Source organism: Dermochelys coriacea, chromosome 28 (assembly GCF_009764565.3).
Source record: "Dermochelys coriacea isolate rDerCor1 chromosome 28, rDerCor1.pri.v4, whole genome shotgun sequence".
NCBI lineage: Eukaryota > Metazoa > Chordata > Testudines > Dermochelyidae > Dermochelys > Dermochelys coriacea.
In genome coordinates, this window is record NC_050095.1 from 3323298 (window position 1) to 3348063 (window position 24766).

The following is a 24766-nucleotide window of genomic DNA, read 5'->3' on the forward strand; positions in this document are numbered from 1 at the left end:
AGGAAATGGCCACACGAGGGCAGAAGAACTTAAGAAATGAAACAACAGGCTTCTTCTGTGCACATTGATTCTGAACAGTGAGGGAACCTGACTCCCATATCATGAAAAGTCACAAAGCCATTTCTTTCTATGGCAGGGAACACTAGCAGAAAAGAGTTCCAATAATTGTTGCCTGTTTACTTTTGATTTTTTTTTACATTATAAAAAAATTGCAACAAAATTAGTCTGAACCTGAGCTGCCTCTTATTAAAAGATGCATCCGATGAAGTGAGCTGTAGCTCACGAAAGCTTATGCTCAAATAAATTTGTTAGTCTCTAAGGTGCCACAAGTCCTCCTTTTCTTTTTGCGAATACAGACTAACACAGCTGCTACTCTGAAACTTATTCAAAGCTGGTTCCCCAATTCAGTTCCAACGGACTCTGCTAGAAACACCCCAGGTCCCTGCTCACCCCAGTAGGGGCAAAAAGAGAAACCCCCACTGGGTGCTGCCCTTAGCTCCAGGCTGCTGTCCCAGGGTGGGGGTGGGGACTGATTGTTTGCTGCTGGGGAGGGAGACAGTACAGGCCTCTGGTGCTATGGTCCTAGCATCTGCCCAGTCCAGACTGTTCTCTGCCTCAGCTGCTACTCCCTGCATGCTCTAGAGTCAGACATGCAGGGCCCCCAGGGGAACAGAGGCTGGACAGGGCCGTAGCCTAGGTTGGGCTGGGAAGATGCTGGGAGTTCTCGTTCCCTGAGAACTGGCCTGGCTCCCTTCTCAACAGCAAACAAATCAATTCCACGTCCCCTCCCTGGATAAATCAGCCTGGAGCCAAGGGCAGCACGGGACAATTCCCTTTACTTCCCACCAAAGCATGAGATAACCCAGGGCAATACTAGAAGAGCTTATGGAACTGACGTGGGGAAACCAGCTTTTAATAACAGGCAGCTCAAGTTTAAGCTAAGTGTTTTTACCAATTTTTACAACATTAAATAACCCTTCAATCATAGTGTCACCATCCATAAAATTGCTTCAGTCTTGTAGTTTACCAAGTGCAAAACTAAACATCTCTTCAAATCCAATTGAGTGGAGATCAGTCAGTGTTCAGAGTCATCCCACATAAAAGAACCATGTTGTGGTTCAGACCGGCCCCATCATGTGTCCATTGACTTTCTCTCCTCTCCCTTAAAAGTTTTAGTATTTTGCATCAAAACTTTCTTCCCTCAGGAGAGATCTGGGAACCAGAGCTGCCAGCCAGACAAACACCTTTAAGAGGAGGCATCCCTCTCCCTGTCAAAAAATGATCTCCCTCCTTCAGTTCAGTGACAGCCTGAATTGTTCCTTGTCCCCGAAGAGCTGGAGGATTGAAAGCAACTACATCAAACCCTTGTGAGCTAGCAGGAATGAACATAAACACTCCCTTGTATCTGAAGAGATGTTTAGTTTTACCCTTGGTAAACAACAAGGCTAAAGGGAAAGGCAGTGGCACAAGATATAGAGCAAAACATGACACAATCATCACAGTTATGCCCATAGTGACTGCAAAAATTTTATATACTTCTTATTATCATCAGCGTATTATTTTCTCTGGAATCTAGACCATGACTATATCTTGACCAAGAAATTTAGATCTTGATAAAATAAACAACTACCCCTGGTTAAGGCAATGGACTTGATACCCACCCGGGTGTCCCTACACAGGTACAAGTACTAACAACAATGGCTGCCTTTTAGCCATAGTTTTTAATCAGGGTAAGAAATTGATACAAACCCCTGTTAAATCATTTCTCAGCCGAAGTCCTTCACCCACATTCCTTAGGGCATTGTGCCACCATGTGAATGTTTCATTTCCCTCCTCAATTTCACACAGAGACACAATTTCCTTTGCACAGATCCATGAACAGGAAAACCTCCCGGTGTCTCTTGGCTGAGCCAGGGCATTCAATTCCATTGAAACCTTCTCTTCTGCAATGGCAATAGTCAAACAGAGGGGATGTAGCTACCTGCATCCCTGACAGTGCCCCAGAGAAATCCTGACCCCTGCTATTGGAATGATGTGCTGGAGATTTGAATAGGAAAGGGACTGTCTGACTTGTCAAAGTGGGGAATGAACACCACTCTATTGCAATGTCATTAACCACAAACACACTCTAATCATGCTCCAGACGGAAGAGAAAGGGGCAGAAATTCTTGCTGTTCAGCCATGGACACACTTGTGCTGGGGAAGCTGGTCTGAGCAAGCAATTTGAAGTGACAATTCTGTGAGAACAGAGTCATAGTGTAGCTATCCATCAAGTAGGTGTGGCTGAGTGGTTAAGACGATGGATTTGAAATCCCTTGTGGGGGTCGCCCCCACGCAGGTTCAAATCCTGTCAACTACAGAAATGTTAGTGTGTTGTCATTGCTGTTGTCTTTGTGTGTGAGCATCCACAGTGCGAACTGGAGCCAGCTCTGGTCTCACTCTATGTACATGTGAGACTGCTATAGCACTTAGGTGTGTTTTTATCACTTAGCTAGTTACAGGGGTATAAAAATGAAGAATCAAAATCAAAATCACAGTCCACCTGTGTACGGGCCTTCTCTCACTAGGATAGCTGGAGGCCTTGTTCTTAGGCTAAGGCCTTTAGCTAAGCAGCAGGGGCAGCCATGAGCTGGGAAGCGTACAGTCACATTGTCACATCCCAAACCAGACACACTGAAATAAGGTGGTATTGAGCTGTTAGGAAGGCGATCCTGTCCAGATAGTGCCCCTCACCACTAGATAAAGAAATGAATCTTAAGATGGTTAAAGAAAACGTAGTTTGCCAGCATCCTGTCTGGCAAGAAATCACTTATCAATGGTTATGGTTGTGAAACCATCATTTCTGTATGTTTTATCTTTATGCCCCCCGGTTTTCTATTGTTAATGTGTCTGGTTCTCTAATTGTTTCTGTCTGTTGTATAATTAATTTTGCTAGATGTAAGTTAATTAAAGTAGTGGGATATAATTGGTTAGAGAATTATGTTACAATATGTTAGGATTGGTTAGTTAAATTTCAGTAAAACGATTGGTTAAGGTATAGCTGAGAATATTATTATATAAACTGGGGTCAAACAGGAAGTGGAGAGGAAATTGGAATCATGCTTGCTAAAGGGGGGGAATGGGAAACAGGGACACAGGCAAGGCTCTGCGGCATCAGACCTGGGAAGGGGGATACAGGGTAAATGCTCTGTGGCATGAGAGCTTGGAAGGGAACACCGGGGAAAAGACTTTCTCGACGTATAGAGATAAGCCCAACTGGTGTGAAGGGCTCGGAAATATGCTTGTTTGGAAACTAACCCCAATAAACATTGCATTGTCTGCGCTTTGGACTTCTGGCCTTTTGCTGCTTGCGTCACAAGAACTAGTGAAGTGGGAGGGTTGAGGAAAAGCTTTCTAACATGGACCATAGTGTGTCCATAGTGTGTCGCTGCATATTGTTGGCCAAGTGGTCACAGCACCTGGAGGGGTGTAGCTACTCATCATTAGCACAGTATTGTAAGAGGCAGCCCAGATTCAACTGCCGTGCATGCAAGATGAGTTACAGCAACCTTTACCTTGTTTCCATGTTCATCCGATGCCTCCTTTCAACACTTCTCAGCAAAAAGACCTGTTTCTTTTGCAAGCGTATGTATGGCTAGTCAAAGGCGGGCTTCTCCGTTAAGAAAAAAGATTGACCAAAAAGAGAAGGCATGTTTAGCAAGGCAGCATTGGATGCTGGATCCTGAATTAGCTCTTTATCCAGCAGGTTTATTGGCAAGCTCTGCCATGGTGCCACTCTCTGGGACTCCTCCTGTAACTGCTCCATTTTTCATCAACAATAAAATGAAAGGTGAAAGGACAGTAATTCTCCAGTTCCTGCAAGACCTGCAGAGAACCCTCTAGAAGGGTCTCTGTGCAAAGACATTTGTAGTGAATTGCATGGGCGTGGGACACAAGCTCTAGTGTCACAGCAATTGCAGTCAAAGTAACCTCCTTGCCAAAGCCAATAGCCTTTTCATCAACTCCAGGCTGGTGATGCGATTCTCTCCAACGCTCCTCTGCAAAGAAGCCTTTTCCTTAGCAAGCAATTGCTTGGATTGCCAAGGGAGGTCTCTTCTGTTTCCTAGGAAGACAGAGGAAAACGTGAGCAGAGGAGACAAAAGCTGTATAACAAGGCACCACTGGGAGTTGAACCCAGGATCTCCTGTTTACAAGACAGGTGCTTTAACCTACTAAGCTATAGTGCCTGCCTCAACTATCTAGTTGCAACTTGACAGGTTTCAGAGTAGCAGCCGTGTTAGTCTGTATTCGCAAACAGAAAAGGAGTACTTGTGGCACCTTAGAGACTAACAGGTTTATTTGAGCATAAGCTCTCGTGAGCTACAGCTCACTTCATCGGAAGACAAGAGACTGGGCTATAGGGACCTTTGGTCTGACCCAGTGTGGCCGTTCTTACGTCCTTATGCTCCTTTCATAGATATTCCTGGGATTCTGCCTTACAATGTGTCCGTGAGATCTCAATCAAAATGCCCCAGACAGGCAAACACTCTGGGATCCTGTAGCCTCTGCCACCCACGTTGAACCTTGTCGCTCATCACTACCCCTTGATGCTGCTCCTTTCTATAGAATGTGCAAAGGGGGGAGGCAGTGCAGGAGCCTTCTGGGGATGCAGATCCAACGCTTTGGGAGAGACAGATTGTTTGAGGCATCAGATTACTGTAAGCCAGGGGAGGCCAACCTGTGGCTAGAGCCACATGCAGCTCTTCAGAAGTTAATATGCGGCTCCTTGTATAGGCACCGACTGCGGGGCTGGAGCTCCAGCTGCCGAATTTCCAATGTGCCGGGGAGTGCTCACTCCTCAACCTCTGGCTCTTCCACAGCCCTGCCTCCACTGCAACCCTTCCAGCCCACTCCCCCGAGCCTGCAGTGCCCTCGCTCCTCCCCGCTCCGCCCAGAGCCTCCTGCAGGCCATGAAAGAGCTGGGAGGGAGGAGGAGGCAGTGATTGGGGGGGCATTCGGTGGGCGGGAGGCGGTGGGAGCGGGGGGCAGTGGAGTTGATGCAGGGCTGCTGACATATTACTGTGGCTCTTTGGCAATGTACATCGGTAAATTCTGGCTCCTTCTCAGGCTCATATTGGCCACCCCTGCTCTAAACCATGCAGCCTCCCCCTAAAACAGGGGCCTGTTCCAGCCCTGAGTCTGGGCAACCGGGATCCCTTCCACAGGGCAGGGGGCCCATATATTATAGCCTGACAATAGGTATGTAAACTAACTCCTCTTCTCCCTGACAGGGCTTCCCCTCAACCAAATAGCACCCCAGGCAAGAAGCATCTGCGGTGCCCCCCCTCACATGTTAAACTTTTGACTATTTTATTTTTTTTACATTTGCAACTCATGTCATGATTTTGATGCGGAATTTGGATGCATGCTTTTCTCTGTCCTATAAGATGATAAATTGGCAGGCTAGGATCTGGACATCTGTTTTTATTCATGCCAGAAATAATCAAACACAAAAGTTGATTTCCTTTAAGCATATAGAATTTTTTTAATTTTAACAGTAACTGAAATGTGCTATCATCTGGAAATCGAACTGCCACCAAGACAGGGTGGACTAGTCTGAACCAGTGTTACAGTGAGAAAGAGCGTTAGCCTGTTAACCCTAGTCCTTTAGTTCAAAGGTCACTTTCTCACGTTTGCCCTCCTGAACTGAAGTGCACCCTTAGAGAGATCCAAAGACTGGCCAATGCATTTTCCAGGGATAAAATAGCAAGTGGTGTCGGTCTCTCATTGGCCATCGTAGACTGCACATATGTTTTAATGAGCCTGAGCTTCAAGACCAGGGTAGCTCGGTCCACCTCTTTCCCCTGTGCTGCAACGCACCAAGTCCCTGGCGGCCAGTGGGGAAAGCCGGGAATACAGGGTGGGGTGGCAAGTGGCAGCAGGACTCTTGCCACCAGGGTTCAGCTGCCCGACTTCCTCCCCGTATCGCTAGGCCCCCGTCGCCTTCAGCCATGAGGTAACCCAGGAACTAAAGCAAGAATGGGCTGAGGAAGCAACTCAAGCTGAGCAAGGCAGGCAAAACTTCATCTTGCCTTCGTGGGCCACTCGCAATGATGTCCTTTTTGAATGCCATGGCTGACAAAAGCATCCCCGACAGAGAAGCAGCAGGCCAAAAAAGGTGCTCTGGCGTTGCCAAAGTAGCTCAGTGGGGAGAGCATTAGATTGACGCTCTAGAGGTCTCTGGTTCAATCCCAGGCTTCAGTGTATCCTTTGGTTCCTTTGTGTGCAGGGGTGGGCTGTTTTCTGGAAGCGCAGCTGTGCCTTTCCCCATCACGAGTCCCTCCTTTCAGGCTCTCCAGCAGGAAAAGCAGGTGGACTTGTGCACCAAGTTGGCCCACCTGAGCTTTCTTTCTTCTGTTGCTCTTTCTCAGGAAGGGGAAGAAAAAGAAGCTCTCCTTCAAGCTGGAGTCACAAGGGTGACAGAAGGATGACTTCCTGAGCGCCGGCTCCAGTCCTTGGCTCTACCAGCTGACCTATCGAAGGGCTGCCACCATGTTCTCCAGGTTTGCCCATCAGTGTGTGCCAGGGCGAGTGCTAGCCAAGTGGATGGAATTTGAAGGGAGGGGCAGAATGCTGTGACAGAGTTGCTGTAGTGTAGTGGTTATCACATTTGCCTAACAGGCAAAAGGTCCCTGGTTTGAAACCGGGCAGAAACAGGATGGCTTCCTTTTCCCAGCTCCTCTAGCTGTGCAGCAAGATGCTCCTACTTCTACTCCTGGCCTATCCCTGGGATAACCTCGAGCCCTGCAGGACAGAGGGTGGTGAAATGAGCTGAGAAAGCTAAAGGGTCTAGGCCAGTCACCTTTTGGAGCCTTGTGGCTTGGCCTCCTCTGCCCTTGGAGGTTGGCCTATGGAGGCCGGCTCTTCCAGCTGCCCTCCTTGGAGTGACTTGCCAAAGGAGGAAGGGAGGCAGGAATGGGGCAAAAGAGGAAAGTCATGATGTGGAAGGCAAGGCAGAAGCTAGAGCCTCAGTGGGGTTAGCAGAGCGTCACCATTCCTTCTGCCAAAGCCTGGGGAGGTGCGGTTGGCTGCTGGGAGATAGAATCCTGGGTCTGCCTCTTGGCTTCCCAGGGATGGCACCTTGCAGTCCAGGAGAAGGACGGTTCTGGGTGAAAGGCTGACAAGCCAAGCTGAGTCCGAGTTTGCGTGCGCCAGGGCTCTTTTCTGGCCAAGCTTGTTCTGTGGTGATGGGCTTGAGAGGCTCCCTGCCACACATGGAGCAGTGAGAACCACTCCTCCTTTGTGGCCTACCCGGGGGAGTGATTGATGGCTTTGGAGGCGGGGGTTGGGCTGGCTGTGAGCAACTGGGATCCGGGAACCCCTGGTCTGCCCTTCTGAGGGCCAAACCGATGGTAGTGCAGTTGGCTGCTGGGAGGTAGAATCCTGTGTCCACCTGTTGGCTTCCCAGGGATGGCTGCTTGCAGTCCAGGAGAAGAAGCAGGGTTCTGGGTGGAAGGAAAAGAAGCAATAGTGAGTCTGAGTGGGCTTCTTTCTGGCCAAGATGGTGTGCTGTGGTTTGCTTGGGGGTTGCCTGTGAGCAGTGGCTGGACATGTTCCAGTGAGAACTACTGCTCCTTTCTGGCCTTCACTGCTGTTCCAGTATACAGGGTGAATAAGCCTGATTTATCCACACTGGATTATAGTAATCTGAGGCCTCTCCACCTTCCTCGTCTCTCCTGGACTCTGAAAAAGTGTTTTCTCTCCACTCCCTTTGGAGAGAACTGAAGTTTTCCCTTTGGGAAACTATGAGGCTGAGGCAATTGTATTGAGTGTGATACTAGAATTGAAGGATTCTTTTATATTATGAATGAGTCTAAACCTGAGCTTCCTGTTTTCCAACTGGTTTTCCCAACTCACTTCTCAGTTCTCTTCTAGAAGGGCCTCCAGGATGCCTGCCCATGCCAGCAGAAGTGGCAAGAAGAAAGCCCCCAAGGGCTGCTCTTAGTCCCAGGTGGATTGTTCAGAGGCAGGGGGAGGCGGTTTGTTTGCTGCCATGCCATGTGTCTGGGCACCAGATCTTCCTGCTTCTTCCAGTACAACCCGGGCTCCTTTCCTGCCCCAGTCACTGTGGAAAAGGTTCCTGCATGCACTGAGCTAAAAGCCTTTCACAGCCTTCTCCGGGCAGAGACTGCTGAATTGGAATTAATTTGCAAATTGGATACAATTAATTTAGGCTTGACTAGAGACTGGGAGTGGATGAGTCATTCCATAAAGTGAAACTATTTCCCCATGTTATTTCTCCCCCCACCCCACCCCCCACTGTTCCTGAGACCTTCTTCTTAACTGCTGGAAATGGCCCAACTTGATTATCACCACAAAAGGTTTTCCTCCTTCCCCCCCTCCTTCCTGCTGGGATATAGCTCATATTAAGTGATCACTCTCCTTACATTGTGTATGAGAAAACCCATTGTTTCATGTTCCCTGTGTGTGTATATAAATCTCCCCACTGTATTTTCCACCGAATGCATCCGATGAAGTGAGCTGTACCTCACGAAAGCTGATGCTCAAATAAATGTGTTAGTCTCCAAGGTGCCACAAGTACTCCTTTTCTTTTTTACAGCCTTCTTAGTGTAGTTGGCAGCATGTCAAGCTCATAATCTGAAGCTCCTGAGTTTGAGCCTCAGAGAGGGCAGAGGGTTTGCTCCCTGCTTTAGCTTTTTCTAAAGGAAATCCCAGAGAAAAGAGACTGGAGCAAACTGATTTCTGGAAACCTTCCCACCCATCTTACACACACTTACACAAACAGACTTTTCTAAGACATTAACTCTTCCTTCTCTTTTATGACTCTTTAATGCAGCTGCAAATACCAATTTCTGGAGACCCTTTCCAGAGAGAACACAGCTGCAGTGCAATGACAAAGCAGGGGGCTGCCAGGTTGTCATGGGCAAGTAGTTAAGGGGATGCACTAAAAATTCAGCAGAGTCAACCCCCCGCCCTCCACCCACAAGCAGCTTTGAATCTTGATAACTGTGATGCTCTGATTCCACTGCCTCGGCATCCTCAACCCCACTGGAGGCCGCTGTAGAGTCCTTCAATCGCTGTTCATAGTTCAGACCCCAGCCGGTGCAGCATCCCTGCCCAGCAATTCACCATCTACCCCAGGTGAACCACCTGCTGGGCTGCATCCACAGGCATTTATACCGCTCCCCTCAGAGCAGCAGCTGTAGCTGTTGGCAGCTAATCCCCACCTAAGGCTTGGGGGAAGGAGCTGGGGATCACTTGTTATTTCTTCCATACATCGAGTCTCACAGTGTTTGAACACATTTCTCTCTAAAACGGATTTAAAGTTAGATCCCCTCTCCCCATTTCCGCTTTGTGAGGGCCTCATTCCTGTACATAAACCATAAGAATAGCTGTACTGGGTCAGACCAGTGGTCCATCTAGCCCAGTGTCCCGTCTTCCAGGAGTGCTCAATGCCAGGTGCTTCAGAGGGAATGAACAGAACAGGTAATCATCAATTGATCCATCCCCTGTTGCCCATTCCCAGCATCTGTACAGATGCGAATACAAAGAAACATTTGGGGATCACTTGCAGCTCCCTAGCCCTAGTCTACGCTAGGAGTTGAGTTCGAATTGAGCAGGGTTAAATCGATTTAACCTGCACCCGTCCACACGGCGAAACCCTTTTTTTCTACTTCAAGGGCTCTTAAAATGGATTTCTTTACTCCACCCCAACAAGGAGATAAGCGCTGAAATGGGCCTTGCTGGGTCGAATTTGGGGTAGTGTGGACTCAATTAGATGGTATTGGCCTCCGGAAGCTATCCCAGAGTGCTCCATTGTGACTTCTCTGGACAGCACTCTCAATTCAGATGCCCTGGCCAGGTAGACAGGAAAAGGCTCGTGAACTTTTGAATTTCATTTCCTGTTTGGCCAGCGTGGCAAGCTGCAGGTGAGTGCAGAGCTCATCAGCAGAGGTGAACATGATGGAGTCCCAGAATGGCAAAAGAGCTCCAGCATGGACCGAACGGGAGATACGAGATCTGATCGCTGTCTGGGGAGAGGAATCCGTGTTATCAGAACTACGTTCCAGTTTTCGAAATGCCAAAACATTTGTTAAAATCTCCCAGGGCATGAAGGACAGAGGCCATAACAGGGCCCCGAAGCAGTGCTGCATGAAACTTAAGGAGCTGAGGCAAGCCTACCAGAAAACCAGAGAGGCAAACAGCCGCTCCGGGTCAGAGCCCCAAACATGCCATTCTATGATGAGCTTCATGCCATTTTAGGGGGCTCAGCCACCAGTACCCCAACTGTGTGCTTTGACTACATCAATGGAGAGGGAGGCAACACGGAAGCAGGTTTTGGAGACGAGGAAGATGATGATGATGAGGTTGTAGATAGCTTACAGCAAGCAAGCGGAGAAAGCGGATTTCCCGACAGCCAGGAACTGTTTCTCACCCTGGACCTGGAGTCAGTACCCCCCAAATCCACCCAAGGCTGCCTCCCGGACCTGCCACGTGGAGAAGGGACCTCTGGTGAGTGTACCTTTTAAAATAGTATACATGGTTAAAAAGCAAGCGTTTTTAATGATTAATTGACCCTGGCATTCGCGACCAGTACAACTCCTGGTTGTAGTCTGTTAACATGTCTGGGAATGGAATGGAAATCCTGCAGGGACATCTCCATAAAGATCTCCTGGATCTACTCCCAAAGCCTTTGCAAAAGGTTTCTGGGGAGGGCAGCCTTATTCCGTCCACCATGGCAGGACACTTTACCACACCAGGTCAGTAGCATATAGTCGGGAATCATTGCACAAGAAAGCATGGCAGCGTATGTTTGCTGGCGTTCCAACAACATCCGTTCTTTCTCTCTCGGAGTTATCCTCAGGAGAGTGATATCATTCTTGGTCACCTGGTTGAAATAGGGTGCTTTTCTTAAGGGGACATTCAGAGAGCCCGTTCCTGCTGGACTGTTTGCCTGTGGCTGAACAGAAATGTTGCCTGCTGTTAGCCACAGGGAGGGAAGAGGGGTTAGCCACGCGGTGGGGGGAGGCAAAATGCGACCTTGTAACGAAAGCAAATCTGCTATGTATCTAATGTTAACAGCAAGGTTTACCGTGAAAGAGTGTACCCATTGCCCTATAAAATGTGTCTTTTGAAATACCACTGTCCCTTTTTTTCCCCTCCACCAGCTGCATGTGTTTCAAGGATCTTCTCCTTCCCAGAGGCTAGCGAAGATTAGAAGGTGAAAAAAACACACTCACGATGAAATGTTCTCTGACTTCATGCTGTCCTCCCACACTGACGGAGCAGAGATGAAGGTGTGGAGGCAGACAATGTGAGAGTGCAGGAAATCACAAAATGACCGGGAGGAGAGGTGTTTGGCTGAAGAGAGGGCTGAAGCTGAAAGGTGGCAGCAGTGTGATGAGAGGAGGCAGGATTCAATGCTGAGGCTGCTGGAGGATCAAACTCATTTGCTCCAGCGTATGGTTGAGCTGCAGGAAAGGCAGCAGGAGCACACACCGGCGCTACAGCCCCTGTGTAACAAACCGCCCTCCTCCCCAAGTTCCATAGCCTCCTCACCCAGACGCCCAAAAACGCGATGGGGGGGGCCTCCAGCCACCCAGCCACTCCCCCCCAGAGGATTGCCCAAGTAACAGAAGGCTGGCATTCAATAAGTTTTCAAGTTTTAACCTTTTAAAGTGCTTTATGGCCTTGTCCTTCCCTCCTCCACCACCCCACCGGGTGCTTCTCTCCTCCACCCCTCCCGGGCTACCTTGGCAGTTATCCCCCTATTTATCGGATGAATTCATAAAGAAGGCATGAATGTGAAGCAACAATGTCTTTATTGCCTCTGCAAGCGGTGATTGAGGGGGGAGGGGAGGGTGATTACCTTACAGGGAAGAAGAGGGAACCAAGGGTTTTGGGGGGTTTCATCAAGGAGAAACCAACAGAACTTTCACACCGTAGCCTGGCCAGTCATGAAACTGGTTTTCAAAGCTTCTCTGATGCGCACTGCGCCCTCCTGTGCTCTTCTAACCACCCTGGTGTTTGGCTGCGTGTAAGGAGCGGCCTGGCGATTTGCCTCAACCTCCCACCCCGCCATAAACGTCTCTCCCTTACTCTCACACACATCGTGGAGCACTCTTGTCACCGCGCTGATGTGGCCTACTCGCCCGGTTTCGCTTTGTAAGGTTCTGGTGCTGCATATACTGCTGGATAATGCGCGTGGTGTTTAATGTGCTCCTAATTGCCAAAGTGATCTGAGCGGGCTTCATGCTTGTGGTATGGCGTCTGCACAGAAAAAAGGCGCAGAACGATTGTCTGCCGTTGCTCTGACGGAGGGAGGGGCAACTGACGACATGGCTTACAGGGTTTGCTTACAGGGAATTAAAATCAACAAAGGGGGTGGCTTTACATCAAGAAGAAACAAAAACAACTTTTATACAGAATGGCCCCCCCAAGGATTGAACTCAAAACCCTGGGTTTAGCAGACCAAGGCTCAACCCACTAAACTATCCCTCTCCCCCAGCACTCCATGTTCCAAGCACTACTGAATCTCCATTAAACTCTTCAAGGGGTGTTTGTCTGGCTGGCAGCTCTGGTTCCCAGATCTCTCCTGAGGGAAGAAAGTTTTGATGCAAAATACTAAAACTTTTAAGGGAGACGACAGAAAGTCAATGGACACATGATGGGGCTGGTCTGAACCACAACATGGTTCTTTTATGTGGGATGACTCTGAACACTGACTGATCTCCACTCCCTCGGATTTGAAGAGATGTTTAGTTTTGCACTTGGTAAACTACAAGGCTGAAGCAATTTTATGGATGGTGACACTATGATTGAAGGGTTATTTAATGTTGTAAAAATTGGTAAAAACACTTAGCTTAAACTTGAGCTGCCTGTTATTAAAAGCTGGTTTCCCCACGTCAGTTCCATAAGCTCTTCTAGTATTGCCCTGGGTTATCTCATGCCTTGGTGGGAAGTAAAGGGAATTGTCCCGTGCTGCCCTTGGCTCCAGGCTGATTTCTCCACGGAGGGGACGTGGAATTGACTTGTTTGCTGTTGAGAAGGGAGCCAGGCCAGTTCTCAGGGAACGAGAACTCCCAGCATCTTCCCAGCCCAACCTAGGCTACGGCCCTGTCCAGCCTCTGTTCCCCTGGGGGCCCTGCATGTCTGACTCTAGAGCATGCAGGGAGTAGCAACTGAGGCAGAGAACAGTCTGGGCTGGGCAGATGCTAGGACCATAGCACCAGAGGCCTGTACTGTCTCCCTCCCCAGCAGCAAACAATCAGTCCCCACCCCCACCCTGGGACAGCAGCCTGGAGCTAAGGGCAGCACCCAGTGGGGGTTTCTCTTTTTGCCCCTACTGGGGTGAGCAGGGACCTGGGGTGTTTCTAGCAGAGTCCGTTGGAACTGAATTGGGGAACCAGCTTTTAATAACAGGCTGCTCAAGTTCAGACAAATTTTGTTGCAAATTTATTTATAATATAAAAGAATTCATAAGTAAAAGGGCAGGAATAAGTTTCAGAGTAGCAGCCGTCTTAGTCTGTATTCACAAAAAGAAAAGGAGGACTTGTGGCACCTTAGAGACTAACAAATTTATTGGAGCATAAGCTTTCGTGAGCTACAGCTCACTTCATCGGATGCATCTTTTAATAAGAGGCAGCTCAGGTTCAGACTAATTTTGTTACAATTTTCTTTATAATGTAAAAAAAGAAATCAAAAGTAAACAGGCAACAATTATTGGAACTCTTTTCTGCTAGTGTTCCCTGCCATAGAAAGAAATGGCTTTGTGACTTTTCATGATATGGGAGTCAGGTTCCCCCACTGTTCAGAATCAATGTGCACAGAAGAAGCCTGTTGTTTCATTTCTTAAGTTCTTCTGCCCTCGTGTGGCCATTTCCTTCCCCTCCCTCCTGTCCAAAGCGCAGAGCTCAATTCCTCCAGGGAGAGAAGGACAGCTTTCTTCTTTCCTTCCTAAACAGCCCCTTTCCTTGGATTACCCTTTGCTGGGATCTGGATGGGGAACAGCCGTTTCTGAGGATTCATTTAACACCATGTTGGGTGCTGAGATATAGATTTTACAGCCAGACTAGATCACTATGTACATCTGCTCTGACCTGATTCTGTCTATGTACAAAGAGAAAAGGAGGACTTGTGGCACCTTGAGATTAATAAATTTATTTGACATAAGCTTTCATGAGCTACAGCTCACAATGCATCCAATGAAGTGAGCTGTAGCTTACGAAATCTTATGCTCAAATAAATTTGTTAGTCTCTAAGGTGCCACAAGTACTCCTTTTCTTTTTGCGAATACAGACTAACACGGCTGCTACTCTGAAACCTGTCTATGTACATCAGCTGTGACAAAGGAGCTCTGCGTTTCTGGTCTAAATGGAATTATTTGGGCATTAATTCTATCGGGATGAAGGGGTTCTAGTTACCTGTGCCCTGTACCTCTAAGGGACTCGGGCAATGCTGGAGAGATTGAAGGGCATGGAGCTGGGGAGCAGTGTGTGCTCCAAGGAAAGTTGTTGCTGTCCTCTGGTAACAGAGAGCAGGTATGGTGATTTTGTAAGCCGTGGTGTTTGTGTATATATATAAAGTGTACTAAATCTCCAGGTTCAAACCCATCCCTTGTCTGGGCTATCCAATGCACTCTTTGTTGAGTGTATAGCTCCGTGATTGAACATTTGCCTGCCTGGCAATGGGTTCCTCCTTTAAATCCCAGTGCTTCTGTTTATAAACTTTTTTGAATGAAAATCGATTTCCTTACCCCTCTCCAGTATGATCAGGAATGATGCTTGTAATAAATTTAAAAACTCAGCATTTTACTATGCAAATGTATAAAAACCTAGCAAACCTGTCCATCAGCTGAAATCCGTTCCAGTCCTTGACATCTCTAAGAGGGACACTGTATTTGAGGCATGTGGGACACCTCTGTGATGATGATCGGTTGAAAAATGCTGGATTCAATGAAAGATGAGACCATTGGAAGGGAATATGAACGGCAGCGCCACACAGGGTCATAATACTCACATATGGGGCTTCACTGCCACTACCCTTCTGTGTTCCATCATTTATATCCTGGAGAATCACATCCTCCCCATTCCCACACACTGTCAAACAAAATCTTTTCCCCTTGACCCAGTGCAACCCTACTGTAAGGGGACTGTTGCCCCATTACTAATATTTAGTGCGGGTGTTTTAGTTGCTAGCTCCCAGTACTCAAAAGGAAGGGTCGATGGGGAATCAGGACCCTGAGCCTGACAGTCCCCAGGAACAATGGGGAGAGGCCAATGCTCCAGGTCAGCCTGAATGACAGGGCGGGCAGGCTAATCAGGGAGACAGGAGGCCAGGGAGGTCCTGTCCTCCGTGTGAGCTGGAATTGCCTGGGTCAGACAGAGTGGGGCTGAGCTAAGGAGAAAGCAGGGGCCCAATCTTAGCTGGGGAGCAGAACTGTGCGAGATCCAGAGGGACCAGAAAAGCAGCCCAGAGACAGCAGCCCCTGTCCTGGGAGCAGAGCTGCAGCCCCAAAGCCAGAGGCACAGCTCAGAGAGAGCAGACTTGCCCTGGGAGCAGAGCTGCAGCAACTAGAGCCAGAGGGGCCAGAAAAGCAGCCCACGAAGCAGGTCAGTGGTGAGAGCAGAGTCACAGAAGCAGCCTGCAGAGCAGACCTGTCCTGGGAGAAGAGCTGCAGCAACCAGAACCAGAGGGGCCAGAGAAATAGCTCAGGGAGCTGGAGGCAGAGCAGCAGCCCTGCTGAGCAGAGTGGAGCTGGAGCTGGGGCTGAGCAGTCCGGAGCTGGGTGTCATGAGCAGCTAGGGAGAGCGAGGTGGGACCCTGGGCAGTGGGCCCAGCACAGGGAGACGCCTCAGCCAGGAGGTTCTGCAGGCCAGACTCGAAGGGGGATTGGTAACCCCGACAGTCCTCAGAGGAGTGGGGCTGGGGCTTGGGCGGAGCAGGGACGGGGGCTATGGAGAAGACGTGGAGCAGGGGCTGGAGCAGCACACAGCTGCACAGGACACCAGGAAATTTGCAGCTGCGTACTTTGTGTATGAGTAAGGATGGTGACACTAGGATTGAAGGATTATTTAGTGCTATAGTGAATTGTAAAACACAAACAAACCCAGTTAGCTTAAATTAGAGCTGCCGGTTATTTAAGGCTGGTTTCCCCACATCAGTTCCAAAAGTTCTTCTAGAAACGCCCTGGGTTGTCTCATGCCTGGTGGGAAGTAAAGGGAATTGTCCCGTGCTGCCCTTGGCTCCAGGCTGATTTCTCCAGGGAGGGGACGTGGAATTGACTTGTTTGCTGTTGAGAAGGGAGCCAGGCCAGTTCTCAGGGAACAAGAACTCCCAGCATCTTCCCAGCCAAACCTAGGCTACGGCCCTGTCCCAGCCTCTGTTCCCCTGGGGGTCCTGCATGTCTGACTCTAGAGCATGCAGGGAGTAGCAGCTGAGGCAGAGAACAGTCTGGGCTGGGCAGATGCTAGGACCATAGCACCAGAGGCCTGTACTGTCTCCCTCCCCAGCAGCAAACAATCAGTCTCCACCCCCACTCTGGGACAGCAGCCTGGAGCTAAGGGCAACACCCAGTGGGGGTTTCTCTTTTTGCCCCTACTGGGGTGAGCAGGGACCTGGGGATGTTTCTAGCAGAGTCGTTGGAACTGAATTGGGGAACCAGCTTTTAATAACAGGCTGCTCAAGTTCAGACAAATTTTGTTGCAAATTTATTTATAATATAAAAGAATTCATAAGTAAAAGGGCAGGAATTATTGGAACTCTGTTCTGCTACTGTTCCCTGCCATAGAAAGAAATGGCTTTTTGGCTTTTCATGATATGGGACTCAGATTCGTTTGCTATTCAGAATCAATGTACACACAAGCCTGTTGTGTTTCATTTCTTAGGTTCTGGAGCCATCATATGTCCATTTCCTTTCCCTCCTTTCTGTGCAAAGCGCTGGTATTTTGCACAGTAAAGGTATTTCCTCAGGAGGGAAGGGGAGCTGCATTCACTTAATGAGCAATCACTAGAAAATGAACATAAGAACAGCCACACTATGTCAGACCAATGGTCCAGCTAACCAGTATCCTGTCTTCTGACAGTGGTCAATGCTAGGTACTTCTGAGGGAATGACCAGAACAGGGACTCATCAAGTGATCCATCCCCTGTCGCCCATTCCCAGCTTCTGGTGACAGATTAAAGCCATTAGATGAGGCCTCCATCCCTCAGAGAAATCATCTCCCTTCTTCAGTTAAGGGACATCCTGGATCTTTCCTTATCCCTGAAGAGACCAAGGGTTGGAATCTGCTGTATCCAACCTTTTCTGTACATAGCAGGAAGAAACACAAAGAGTTCCTTTAGAAGGAGTTGTCTCCTTCCTTTGCAGGTTAGATTTTTCTATGATTTTTCTTCCTCCAACACTTTTCATCATGCTTGGAGCCTGACTCAGTTCAGAGCTGAAATGCTGCCACCTTGAACACATTCAAGAAAATGTCTGTGCTATGGACAGAAATGGGATTCAGACCACCTTCTCTACAGAAAGCTGTAGCTTAAATTTATTGAAATACATTGTGCGACCCTCTGGGTAGGTGGGAAAAGAGAAGCCAGCTCAGCACATGATGAAAGTGGAGCCTAAATCCTCTGAGGAGAGGAAGACCTCTTTCTTCTCTTTGTCCTAAACAGCCCCCTTCCTTGGATAACCCTTTGCTGGGATCAGGATGGGGAACAGCCGTTTCTGAGGATTAATTTCCCATGATATTTAGTGTTGATTCATAGATTTTACAGCCAGACTAGATCACTATGTACATCCAGTCTGACCTCGTTCGTAACAGAGTCCAGAGAATTTTCCCCAGTGACTCCTACATCCATCTCCACATCTTCTGATTGAATGAGCACAGTTCATTCAGAAAGTCATAATGTTTGGATGTAAAAGGTGTGAAGTGATGGGAAAATTGGCCCTTCCTCCTAGTTTCAATTCTTTAACTCCTACATCTCGACAATAATACTCAGCTCTTTACTGGCCATAAATGAAACCCGGTTCTCACTAGGGTTGATGGAAGAGGTTTTTCCGTACCGTCAGCATGGTTGAGTGGTCTAAGGGACAAGACTCTATATCTCAAGTCAGTGTTCTGATCTCTGTATAGAGATGTCTGTTTAAATCACACTCCTGATACAACCTTTGAGTCTAGCTCAAAAAATTGCCTCATTTCAATCAGCTTCATCACATGGAGACAAAGTAGCTGGAGAAAGCCTAGTATGGCTGACAAAAATCTGTGTGCATGCATTCCCAAGTGGTTAGAATTTTGTGCTCTTACTCTCAATTCCCAGTTGCGGAAGGACTCTTTCTAACAAAACTTTGCTTTCCATTCTTCACTTGCAAGTCAAACAAAAAATACAATATTCCCCTCACCCCATCTCCCCATCCTTCTTCATGCTGCTGGAAAACGCTGTACCTTAAAGCCCAGGCTCTATGCCCTTTTATAGAACTAGATCTGCCTTTTTCCCCTGATTAATTGTATCGGGTTTCTCAGCTTTGGCTGCCCCCTGTTTGTCAACTCTGTGCAGGCAGGAAGCAACCAAAGTGCTGATTTCCTGGCGCATTGGTTACGGGATCATGGTGTTTGCACAGTGTCTGCATGTCCATCTTTCATCTCCTTGTCCTCCTCAGTAAGCCGAACCCTTTCCCACAAATAGTTTAATCAGAAACTGTAGTGACCTAAGGACCTGCAGGTTTCCCTCCCTCATCTTTATTTTACTGCATTTCAGTGTTTTGTCTGATTGTCACTGGAAGCTGTCAGGGAAATGTCCATGAAAAAGTAGAGTGGATGTGAGCTTTGTTGGTTGTGAGATTTGTCTGTGTTTTGTGTCATTGTGAGATGCGCAAATTGGAGGTGCCCTTGCAGCATTTGTGATGATTGTTTGAGTTAAAACATAAGTTCTTGGTGCCCTTTGCTTCCCTGTTCTTCAAAGGGACACCAGCTGATGTAGTGGCTACTGAGAGAGCCTTCAAAAAAGGGCCCCAAAAGTGACAGTAACTGGTTTCTGTAGTGTAGTGGTTATCACATTTGCCTAACACGCAAAAGGTACCTGGTCCAAAACCAGGCAGAAACAGTGCTGCTTTCTCTCTTGTGGCTCCTGTTGTCTTCTTTCCATCCAACTCCTTTCTCAAATACATCCATAGCTTCTATGCTTTCCTTTCATGAAACTTTAAATTCAAAAGGAGAATGTTATCCTGCATGTTGAGGGACGGAATAGACCATCATTTGGGAGATTGCCAGCTACATAACAAATCTGAGCATAGAAGAATCCCAACCCTATGTCCTGCATATTTACCTCCCAGCCAGCAGTTTCCCCCTCACTTTTGTTTATTCTGAGCTAACCACAAACAGCCTTGTGTACCCCTTCCATGTCAGAAAAATCGATTTCCTGATTTTCACATTTCCCCTCCTTTCCTGGCTATGCAGGGTTGGGGTGTAAGGAATCAGAACATAATAATTGGAAATCACTAACCCATCCTTTTAACATACAATATCACTTTTCCCTTTCTAAAAAACATTTTTCCCATAATATTTTTTAACACTCAACAGCTTGTTCATCTTCAAACCATGTTAAGACAAGCTCTGGGCCACAAATTTCCTTACTGTTCCCTTGATTTTTTTAGCACAGTAAATTGATATAAAAGAAACAGAAAACAAAACAATTTCCAATATTATAAATTGAGGACTCGTCTTTTTTTTTAAAAGTTTTAATGCCATTTTGTTTTACTCTCAGGCCGGTTTTTATAAATCAATCACAAATGCATTAACGAGGAATACAGTGTGACCCAGTCGATAGGCAGAGAGCTGACTCCATCCGCAACCTGAAACAACCTCTGTGACAATAAAGAGGGCTGGGAAGGATACGACACGGAAGTACTTATATGCCCAATGCAGAGCTGGCAGCAATGTAGGAAGAAGTAGAGAAGCTCCAGATCGCTGAAGGGGACAGTGAGCTCCTGAAGGGTTATTTTCCCCCTCTCTTAGCTAGGCTAGAATAGAAGAGGAGAAAATTCTCTCTCACTCTCGGAGGATGATGAAAATGTCAATTTGTCCTCTCTTTCTGTTCCACTAAAGCTCAGAGACAGGAGGAGACATTTGCTGCCTAAGAGCCTTGAGAGAGCAAGGCTAGGGAGCAGGCAAAGCTAAGGGCCCCGTTACACGGAATCTAATTCCTATCAGCTCGTGTGAGGTGCTATCAAAACCCCTCCCTGAGTTTCTAGGATAGAGTTAGGATTGGCTCCATGTGCTTTCCTGGAAGAGCCTCTAGGTAGGAGGAAGAAGAAGCAGAGAGGGTTGTGATGGGCCTAAATGAAAGCAGACAAGGATTGTACTTCTTGGGGTTTGTTTGCGTTGCTTTTGTGATCCTGGTGGAGGAAGCTGAAGCATCATTTGAGTTTGTGGCAATGCCTTTGGTTAGGCTCAGTTTGTGACCCTGAGCACAGGGGATCCTTCACCCTCTGTTCTTGTCCCCTCAGGGAAATTGAGAATGGACCAGGTTCCCAAATTAGTCCGAGTAGCTGGCGAAAACCTAGTACAGGTGATCAAAAACCACCCTCCGTGGTGGTCTAATCTAGTGGTTCAATTTCAGTGCTTTCACCACCGTGACCTGAGTTTGATTTCCAGCCAGGAAATTAAGCTTTTCAACACATATCTTCACTTCTTGTCCCCTCAACTCATACTTCATCATGCTCAGATGGGTTTTGGAGACTACGTGAAACTCAAATGGCCTCAGAACAGAGCATAGGCATGTTCCGATTGTGGACCTTTCATACAAGTAGAGCTGTGCAAATTATTTATTTCCTTGCTTGCTAGCTAGTCTAACCTATATAATAATAATAATTAATAATAATCCAGGTTGACCCAAGATTAATTTTTTTCAGTTTTCTTGTTGAAACAAAATTAAAAAAAAAACATTTTTGGTCCACCAAAATATTTCAGTAAATAAAATATTCATCCAAAACCCATTCACCCAGCTCCATAGACTAGTCTTCAGAATTAACCAGCTGGAGAGAAGGATCAGTAGCCTCTTCCATTCCTGAAGTCTAGCTGCTGAAGGGTGGGATGGATCAGAAAATAACAACTGGAAATTTCTAAGCCAGCCTTTCAACACACACAACACCACTTTTCCCTTTTGAAATAACATTATTTCCTTAGCCCTTTTTCACATCAACCTCTTGTTCTTCTTCAAATGATGTTACCACAAGCTCTGAGATACTAATTTCCTTACTGCGCCCTTGATATTTTTAAAAACAACAAGGAGTCCTTGTGGCACCTTAAAGACTAGCAAATTTATTTGGGCATAAACTTTTGTGGGCTATAACGCACTTCATCAGATGCATGGAGTGGAAAATACAGTAGGCAGATATAAATACACAGCACATGAAAAGATGGGAGTTATCTTACAGAGTGTGTGTGGGGGGGGGGTTGGTCAGTGCTAACGAGTCCAGTTCAATTAGGGTGGATGTGGCCGATTTCCCACCATTGACAAGAAGGTGTGAGTATCAACAGAGGGAAAATTATTTTTTGTAGTGACTTGGCCACTCCCAGTCTTTATTCAGGCCTAATTTGATGGTGTAAAGTTTGCAAATTAATTCCAGTTCTGCAGTTTCTCGTTGAACTCTGTTTTTGAAGGTTTTTTTTTTAAAAAAATGGCCACTTTTAAGTCTGTTATTGAGTGTCCAGGGAGATTGAAATGCTCTCCTACTGGTTTTTGAATGTTACAATTCTCGATGTCTGATTTGTGTCCATTTACTCTTTTGCATAGAGACTATCTGGTTTGTCCAATGTACATGGGAGAGGGGCATTGCTGGCACATGACGGTATCTCTCAGGGGGAGGGATAAGTCAGAGTTTGAGCATTGGCCTGCTAAACCCAGGGTTGTGAGTTCAATTCTTGAGGGGGCCATTTAGGGATCTGGGGCAAAAATTGGGGATTGGTCCTGCTTTGAGCAGGGGGTGGGACTAGATGATGACCTGAGTCCCTTCCAACCCTGATATTCTATGACCATGTTGGTAGATGTGCAAGCGAACAAGTGATGGTGTGGCTGATGTGGTTAGGTCTTATGATGGTGTCTCTTGAATATGTGGAAATGTCAGTTTTTTCTCTCTTCCTGTTCTATCTAAGCTAAGAGGAAGAGACATTTCCTGCATAAGATTGTTGAGAGGCAAGAAAGTGCATTTCATTTTGGACTCAACATATAAACAAAAAAGTACACTTAAGGTAGTAAGATCAAGACCCCAATACAGAGCTCAAACCCATGACCCTGAGACTAAGAGTCTCATACTCTACCAAAAAGAAAAGGAGGACTTGTGGCACCTTAGAGAGACTAACAAATTTTGTTAGAGCATAAGCTTTCGTGAGCTACAGCTCACTAGCTCACGAAAGCTTATGCTCTAATAAATTTGTTAGTCTCTAAGGTGCCACAAGTACTCCTTTTCTTTTTGCGAATACAGACTAACACGGCTGCTACTCTGAAACCATACTCTACCAACTGAACTAGCCAGGCTGTCTGTAGCACTTCTTCAAAGGCATAGTCACAGTGTCAGTTGAGATTCCTTTTCTGACATTTGCCTTCGGTCTTCATTCCTTCGCTCTCCAGCTAGCAAACAGGGGCTATTACAAGGCTGGTTAGATGCTGATTTCTACATCAGAGAGCTGGGGTTGATTTACCAGCTGGTCAGAGAAACAAGCACGGGAGGGTGGAATTTAGTGTTCTCCCGCCACGGGGAGATGCTCTTTGACTCACATAGTAGGGGAGAGTCAGAAAAAGCTTCTCAGCTCCCAGAGTGGGGGTAGACAAGTAGGTTCCCCCCAAGCCACACACACATTTTTGCAGGACATCAGACCTCCTGCGGAGAAGCTCCTCAAAGAAAATGTGGCCCCAGAAGTGTCAGAGAAGGGTATCACACTTTGCCTTACGAGGTGGGTGAGGGAAACCCGTAGGTCCTTAGGTCCCTCCGGCATCTGATGAAACCATTTGTGGGAAAGAGTCTGGGGTAGCCAAGCAGGACAAGGAGAGGACAGAAGGGCTTGCAGCTGGTGTGCAATCCCCGTGCTCCCAGTGGCCCAAAAGAAGCAGGGCTCAGCACTTTGTCAGCTTCCTGAGAGCGCAGTGCTGACCAAATGAAAGCTACACTGGGGGCAGTTAAAGGCATGAGACCTATGAAAATGAATCAGCCTCCCATCAGGTGGCATCAACTCCCCGCTCTGGGTTTCTATCCCAGAAATACTGTCAGCTCAATGATTTTTTCCCCTGACAGAGCCTCCAGATTATAAACAGAAGAAGAAGTGGAGAGGACTGCACTTGGGTAAATGAAAGCAGAGGAAAATTGCTTCTGTGGTGATTTCTTTGTTTTGCTCCTGTGATGCTGATGGAGGAACTGGAAGCATAATTTGAGATTGTGACACCATGTCGTCCATTTTTGGGGCTCAGTTTGTGACACTGAGCACAGGGGATCCTTCACTCTCTGTTCTTGTCCCTTCAGGGCAATGGAGACTGGACCAGCGTTTGAGGTTGGCGAAGTAGTAGACTGAGAAAGCCAAAGCTTTCTTGTCAGAAAGAAATGGCCCTACCTGGTCCTTTAAGTGGTGGGCTCTGGTGTTTTAACAGCCAAGTCATGGGTTCAATTCCCACAGGGCAATGAAAGTTTTTAAACAAAATATCCATTCATTCCGCATTTGAAATTGGGAACAAAAAAGGGCTCCTTCACTTCATCAACAAGGCTTTTTTCTCAGCAAATATTTTTAAAAGGCACTGACTCGAGCTGCAGATCTCATTTCATTTGTATTTACAATGGAATGATTCTTTCTAATATAGACAGAAATTCTTCAGCTAGCCTTGGATTCCACAGGAATACTAGAAGCAATGGTGTCTAACTAATACCTGCCTTTTTTTCGGAGAACAGGAATATCTGAGTTTTCCAAGGACATTTCCCTTCCAGCACCTTGGGCCTCCTCTAACAATATAGGAAACCGACATGCAGTCAAATACATGGAAAGTTTCTCAGCAAAGGGTTCACTGAGCAGGCCAGGGGAAAAGTTTTGCCACCCTGACCTTAAATGGAAAGCAAGAAGGTAACTCTCAGAGTACACAACCAGAGTAGGTAGGGCACCCACTTATGACTCAAAACCACCGATTATGAGTCTCACGTTCTACATTGTCAATGTACTGTGCCCTTCTCTCTCCATCTATATATTGAACAGCTAAGCCTGCCTCCTCTCAAGCCATGTCAAGTCTCTTCTGGATAAGGAGCATGGAATTTACCCAACTAGGTGGCCTGAATGCAGAGCTTTGGAGGATCTTTGAATTCCCTCCAACTTCTATCATAAAAATGCTAAGCAGTTGGTTTTGTAGTGTTACCGGAGAGGTTGAAATGAGGCCGTTTCTTCAGGTAGAAGACAACGATTGTGTCAGGAGGAAGCCCCATAGTCACCACTGTCATATAATGATGATATGGTTTGTACAACATGTGTCTTGTGAGGTATCATTGTAAAAGTTGTGATCTGATGAACGTTAATACCTGGTTGGATGATGTGTGCTAGCCTTGTCTGAGAAGTGATGAAGTTTTACTCTGTGTGCATTATTGAAATATTTATGAGGTTGGGAAATGCCCACCATCAGCCTTTCAGGTGCGACAATGGAAAAGCCAGACTCGCTGCTGGCCCATTAAAGGTATCCACACTCCCAAGGTCTATCCCAGGAACCGTGTACAATGCAGACTTCTCCAAGATAGCACAGAGACAATGGA

General features: G+C 47.1%; 1 protein-coding gene, 4 non-coding genes and 1 pseudogene across 5 annotated transcripts in view; 4 read left to right on the top strand and 2 right to left on the bottom strand.

Moving 5' to 3' along the window:
• The window catches only part of LOC119849371, a 1398949-nt pseudogene that overhangs the window by 858653 nt on the left and 515530 nt on the right, over positions 1–24766 (bottom strand).
• The window catches only part of LOC119849376 (zinc finger protein 420-like), a 3142523-nt gene that overhangs the window by 653416 nt on the left and 2464341 nt on the right, over positions 1–24766 (top strand). The window lies entirely within an intron of this gene.
• Positions 4153–4226, bottom strand: TRNAT-UGU. The gene has a single exon. It is a non-coding gene; the product is annotated as a tRNA-Thr (tRNA).
• On the top strand, positions 6171–6243 carry TRNAV-GAC. Its single transcript has one exon. It is a non-coding gene; the product is annotated as a tRNA-Val (tRNA).
• TRNAV-AAC lies at positions 6623–6695 on the top strand. Its single transcript has one exon. It is a non-coding gene; the product is annotated as a tRNA-Val (tRNA).
• TRNAV-AAC lies at positions 19020–19092 on the top strand. Its single transcript has one exon. It is a non-coding gene; the product is annotated as a tRNA-Val (tRNA).